This window comes from Sinohyriopsis cumingii, chromosome 17 (assembly GCF_028554795.1).
Source record: "Sinohyriopsis cumingii isolate HCF-2022 chromosome 17, ASM2855479v2, whole genome shotgun sequence".
NCBI classification, from domain to species: domain Eukaryota; kingdom Metazoa; phylum Mollusca; class Bivalvia; order Unionida; family Unionidae; genus Sinohyriopsis; species Sinohyriopsis cumingii.
Window position 1 is genome coordinate 34,302,113 of NC_142977.1, and position 7,103 is coordinate 34,309,215.

Sequence of the window (7,103 nt, forward strand, 5' to 3'; positions counted from 1 at the left end):
TATTTCTCTAAACATCAGCAAGAAATATAGCTACAACGCAAAACAGATGCCCGGATGTGGATCAATCCTCTTGAAAACCTAATTGATATATGTTATTTAATGCGCAGTCCAAGTATGTTCTTGAATCTAATTTATCAATCTTACCCTGACAAAAAAAATAAAAAAAGCAAAACAAAAATAAATCAATTATGAATTAAAGAAAATATTATAACACTTCCCTCCATAAACAAAAAGAAAGATTTATATAATAAAGATTTTTTTTACCATGGATTAATTATAGAGGAGGTTTAAAAAAACAACAAAAGAAGAACTCTTATGAATTATGCAAAGTATACATTGTTGTTATTACTTAACACAATAATCGAAGAAGGAGATGAACTAATGTAAGCTTCAAAATATTGTAATGCCAATATCAAAGGCAAACATTCCTCTCGATTGTTGAATAATGTCCTTGGTTCTTATTTAATTTCTTAGAAAAATAGCACACTCGTTCGTCCTTTTGAATCAATACTGCTCCAACACCAACATCACTTGCATCAAGAGATAGTTTAAATGATTGGCTGAAATTTGGAAATGGAAGAATTTACCAAAAACCTCCTGAGAATTTTCATTCCAAAGAAACTAGGTTTTTTTTGCTGAATAAATTTGTCACGGGTTTAGCAATTATGGAAAAATTGGAGCGAAATTTCCGATAGTATTCAGCCATATCTAAATATCGCATCAGCTGCTTTTTACTAACTAACACAGGGAATTCAGAGATAGCCTTGACCTGAGCATATATAAGTTTAACTTGTCCATGTTCCACGATATGTCCTAGAAATGTTACACTAGCATGGTAGAACTCACTTTTGGATTAATAATTGTCAAACTTGCATCAGTGAGTCTGTCAAAGGATTTCCGGCTTGTTGCTAAATGCTCTTTGCAGGTAACGTTGTAGATGATATCATCGATGTATGCATCACAATTATCTAGACCAGAGGTAATCATATTCATTAGACGTCAAAAAGTAATTGGCAAACCTTTCGTCCCAAATTGCATCACTTTAAATTGATAAAGTCCATCTGGAGTCACGAATGCCGAAATTGTCTTTACTCTTTCCGTCTGTGGAATTTGTGAAAATCCTTTCAGAAGGTCAAATTTGGTGACACACTTGGTATTGCCAAATGTATCAATGCAGCCATCAATTCTTGGTAATGGAACTGTGTTTGTTTTAGCCACACTGTTCACCTTCCTATAATCAGTGCACATACGGAAAGTTTTATTTGGTTACGGAACAAGTATACATGGTGAACTCCAGTCACTTTTACTGGACTCTATGAATTCATTCTCCAGAAAATACTGAATTTCTTTTTTTCAAGTATTCATGTTTGAGAGTGCTCATCCTGTACGGATGTTGTTTCACAGGTGTGGAATTTACGATTTCAAAGTCATTGAAAATTTTGGTTTGTTCTTGTAGGAACATCTAGAAATAAGTGCCAATATTTAAATAATAACTGTTTAAGTTCATTCCTTTCTTAATATTGCAAATGTGAAAGTTTCTGGTCCAGATCATTTGTAAAGTCTGAATTCCGAAGCTTTGTCGCTCCAAAATCAAAAGAATCCGACGGTATTCCTTCACTTAAGTCTTCACTGAGTGGGACAGGTACAACTAAATTAAATGTATGATTAACCTCGCTATCTTCAACATACTGGTACTGCTCTAACGTATTTACATCTCAAGAGTACTATTACAAGAATTAAACTTATTCATTTTCTTCTTAATTTTGTAAGGGCCGCAATATATAATATGAAGAAGTCAGACTCAAACGTTCTCTCCAGACTCTTTTACCAGACTTAAACGTTCTCTCCATTGCAATTGTTTCGGCCAGTAATTTCACTTTTGACTTGAATTGTTGGATGCCAAATTCAAGCATAATCAGCTAGGACATTACAGATATAACATTTGACCGTAAATGATTAAGTTGTCCTTTGGCCTGACTTTACCGTATATGCATAATTCGCCCTATTGACTCACTTTTACCAGATATGAATAACTTGTCCCTTCGCCTCAATTTTACCATATTTGAATAGGTTGTCCCTCTGACTCACCTTTACCGTATATGAATAGGTTGTCCCTCGGCCTCACTTTTACCGTATTACACAAAGTTGTTGTGGTTGTGGGGTTTAACGCCATTGTTTTATCACACGATAGGCTATGCGTGGCGGCCAGTATTAATGGTGGAGGAAGAACCCTGGAAGACCCCGGGAAGAACCACCGACCCACGAGAAGCTACTGGCAAGCTTTCTCACATACCTACATTGGCCGAATCCTATACTCGAACCGACATGATTAAGTTTTCCCTTGGCCTCACCTTTACCGTATATGAACAATTTGTCCCTTGGCCTCACTTTTACCTTATATGAAAAAGTTGTCTCTTTTACTGATTTTTACCATATATGAATATGTTGTCAATGGACGTCACTCCTACCATATATTAATAAGTTGCAGATTGTGTGAAATTTGCAAAAACAATAATGGATTAAATAGTTATTTTTATATTAAGGATACCAAACCAAGGAAACTGGATGTAATAGTCTTTCGGTACAAAATATATGTTTGGGTATGCAGCTATTCATACACCTATTTATGCACCGGGAAATCTTGAATATATATATATATATATATATATATATATATATATATATATATATATATATATATATATATATATATATATATATATATATATATATATATATCTGTGTGTGTGTGTAGCTGTTTAATAATAATAAAAGTACTGCCTAATAATAAATTGTTGTGCATCTATTTAATTTTTGTTAATATATAGAAGATTTCTAGGTGCATAAATAGGTATATGAATAGCTGCATACCCAAACATACAGTGCAAGGAAAAGAATCAGCAGGAATATTTGCATCGTAACATTCTTTCTGTTTAATTTATCACAAATTAATAAAGGCTTTTGTAATCGTTCTTCCTGATTATATTTTGAACCGAAAGACTATTACATCCAATTTCCTTGGTTTGGTATAAAAATGATTAATTAATCCATTATTGATTTTGCATATATATATATATATATATATATATATATATATATATATATATATATATATATATATATATATATATATATAGATGCTGATGGTATAAATACTAAATCTCAACTATATCGCAGTATTTCAAGCACAATTTTACATTGTACTGAACCTTCGAATATAAAAATTTCACAGCGGCTGAGAATTGTATCTGACACCAGTTCTGCGCCCATATAAATCCATGTCTTTGCAAAATGAAGTTGACATATTGTGCGTTAGCAGTTCAGTGTGCTCCTTTGACTGTACGTAAACAATTCAACGTGTTTGTTGGACTGTTTGATAGGAGTTCACTGTTTTGTTTGACTGTACGTAAGGAATTCAGTGTACATGTACTTGTTTGAATGTGCATGATAAGATCAATGCAGGCATGACTGATCAATTATTATCCCGAATGTACTTATAGGTTACTGCTTTTACATTGGAAACTAGAAACAAGTTTGTTTTATTTCGGATTAATACTACATGACCTTTGGGAGTGAGTATTAATCCGAATAAGCGATTTCATATTTTCCAATACATATACAGTAACCTTTTTATTAAATACTTATTTTCTTATTCTACCTCAGGCTTAAGTATGCAAGATACAGTATAAGAAACAAAGCAATTGAATTTATGCTGTATTTCACAATAAATAAATTCACCAGTACACAATAACAATACTTATGCGCAGATGGCACCACCGAGCGACCTCTGAACTTTGTCGTGCATTCGACATTAGTTGAAATAAAGAAATGTCGTTTAAATCGACCTAAGTTTTAACGTTAGTGTCATAGTGTGAATGAATGTGCATTGCAACAAATTTCCAGTTGGTCTGGAATGGATGGATATTGCATTTTCGTTGATTCTACGCAATTCTGCTGGATATGGACCAGAATTGTTAGTTGTGTCAATTCCACACGATGTACCCATGGCCAGCGAGGGATACGTCTTGACTCAGCAGCATGTGTGTTTCTGTTCTGCCATTGAGTGTTTGACATCATAATATGTGAAAAATATGAACTCTGTCAACTGAACTTAGAAATAAGACGTTGTGGAAGATCACGTTCATTTTATTTAGAGTGCAATACAGAGAATATTATTGCAGCTGGAAATGTAGTCAAAATTACAGTACACTTTAAGAACCTATGACTTAGCTCATGTAATTATAGTTTACTACATTGGTATGGGAACATATGAACGAGTCGTGCAGTATATCCATCCAACAAAACGAGTTCATATTTTCCCATACAAATGCAGTAACCTTTTTATTGTATGCTCATTTTCTTATTCTACCTAAGGCTTAATTATTTAAACAAAATGCACTACAAGAAACAACATAAATGAATGTATGCCGTATTCCAAACTAAATACACAAGCGCAGATTCATCATTACACAACAACATTATTAATGCGCACATAACTCCGCCCAGATAAATTTGAACTTGTCGTGCGTTAGACATAAGTTTTGAAAGAAAATGGCGTTTTTATCTACTTAAAATTGAAATTTGGAGTCATATTGTTTATGAATGCGCATTGCAACAAGTTTTCCATTTGATCTCGAATGAATAGATTTTGGTATTTGTGACGATTCTACGAAATTTCGTGATTTTGGACTGGATTCATCTGTGCAAATTGTACATGAAATACGTTAGACTGAAGCAGCGCAGGAGAAGCGTGTTTACATCTGCAAGTGTGTTTGTTCTGTCACTATTTTAAATTATAATGTGGGAAAAATATGAAGTGTTTCAATTGCAATTATCAAAAAAGACGCTATTGAATTTAATGTGTGTTTTATATTTGAGTGCAGTAAGGAGGATGTAATTGCATTTGAAATATAGTCGACATTACAGTACAATTTCAAAATGTGTAATCAAGCTTGAGAACTCATGACATGGCTCATGTTATTCGGATTTGCAGAACTAAGAAAGTACATTCTGAGGAAATTCAGAATATAAAACTGTAAGTATATTTTTTGCCATTCTTATTACCAGCTAAAGGAGACAGTTTATGCCTTTATAATTTGTACGTTATTTGTAGGTACAAAGCAGTTTTATGAAATCTGGCATCTATCGCCAAAATCCGAAACATTGTATCAAAAAAAAAAATAAAATAACGCAGAATGTAGCAAAGCAGTGGGATGTGGCAGTCCACGAAACATCTGCTTTAGTTCGTTTAGAAACAAATTTAAAATTTAATAACCAAAACGTAAAGCGTCTGCTAGACGAGAGTACATGATTTGTTGACAAAGTAGTTCCTAATACACTATTGGGCACACGTGTCCTGTGCGTGGGTGCAATATGAAGGTGTGGAATATCGTAAAATCCTGAACGATTCTGATAATGTAAATTTAACGGAAAACAAAATGAGCATATAATAAGTCGGATTTACTGCACTAGTTAAGAAATTACATTTTGAGGAAATTAAAGAAATTAAAAACCTTATTACCAGCTAAAGAAGATATGTTTCCACCTTGTCAATTGCATGCTTTTTGTAGGGCCGCCAGCTAAGTCATGACCTGTTTGGCGTCTATCGCTAGCCTAACTACAAAACATTCTATAAAACGTTAACGCGGAAGATTGCAAAGCAGCCGGTGTGTGACAGTCCATTCAGCCAGCGGATATAAGAATTCTTCGTCGTCTTGGCTTACTATGAGGCCCTTATTTTCCTACCAAGACCTCATTAATAAATACAATTAGAAAGTAGTTTCCAGTTTTAGTTGGTAAATCTGCAATGATCCAACAAATAAATGCATCAGATAATGTATATTTTGCTAAAGTAATGCTACTAAATTTCATCCGTTCACTAAGCCATTCATTTCTATGGATTTTAACTGATCATTGTTTAACTATTATTTAATAATTTATGTTTTTGTGAAATTACATCTTATGTATGTTAATAGAAGTAATCCAATGCTGACGAAAGAAATGTTTAGCTGTTTGCCAGCCGCCATCTCATTCTAAATTATATCTCTTGATCTATCCATTTGCTTATATTGTCGTATCTCCTTTATCTGTTTTTCAAAGAGCGACTTGAGCATCTGCGATAATATTTTAAAAAAATGTAAGTTGATAGAGAAGAATTGTTTTTATTAAAGAATTTGCTGTGTACATTTGGCTTCTTGAAACCATTATTAGCAATCGGCAATGACACGCGTTGGTCACCATATCACAATTCCATGCTGTAGTAAATTATGTTTACTATTCTTAACATAAGAAATCACCTTCCACATGTTAAATTGTATCACATACCTTTTCTTCTAGATTATATTTTATGCGCATGATAAGATGATGTTGTTGTCTGGTTCAACGCCATTTTTCAGCACACAATAGGCTATACATGGCGGCCAGTATTAATGGTGGAGGAAGAACCCGGGAAAACCCCGGAAAGAACCACCGACCCACGAGAAGATACTTGCAAATTTTCTCACATACTCACATTGGCTGAATCCGAGACTCGAACCAACGCAGACAGAGGTGAGATGGCAGTGATCCGTAGCGGACAATGCTTTAGACCACTCGGCCCCCACTCGGGGCCCCCATGATAAGATGAATAGTCGTGTCGACTTGATACTGGTGAATTGCATGGAGTACGGTTGACTGTGAATTTTTGTTCACTTTAGCAGCAGAGGGGGCGAATCGGACATTTTGTCCAATCGTTATTTTGCTTAATTATTACTTTCTGCACTCAACGATCTAGTGTCGTCAGCGCCTGGTAAAAAAAAAACGACGACGTCGTTGGGGGATCGTCGCGTCGTCATTTGGTTTAATTAACACCTTTGCGCGCCGATCCCCAGCGTCGTCAGCGTCCGGTAAGCACATCGACGACCGCGTCGATGTCATCGCCCCCTCTGCTGCTAAGTGGTTATTTACAATGAAAATTATTTACAACTAACCGAATATTTGGTCAAGTCCGATACGATATCGTGTCCGAGGATCATGTAAATTTATCGTTACGAATCCATGTGGGGTCGACTGAGCATGACTAAAAAAGTTTCGAAAAGTATTAAAGTCCATGTCACCGCCGCACC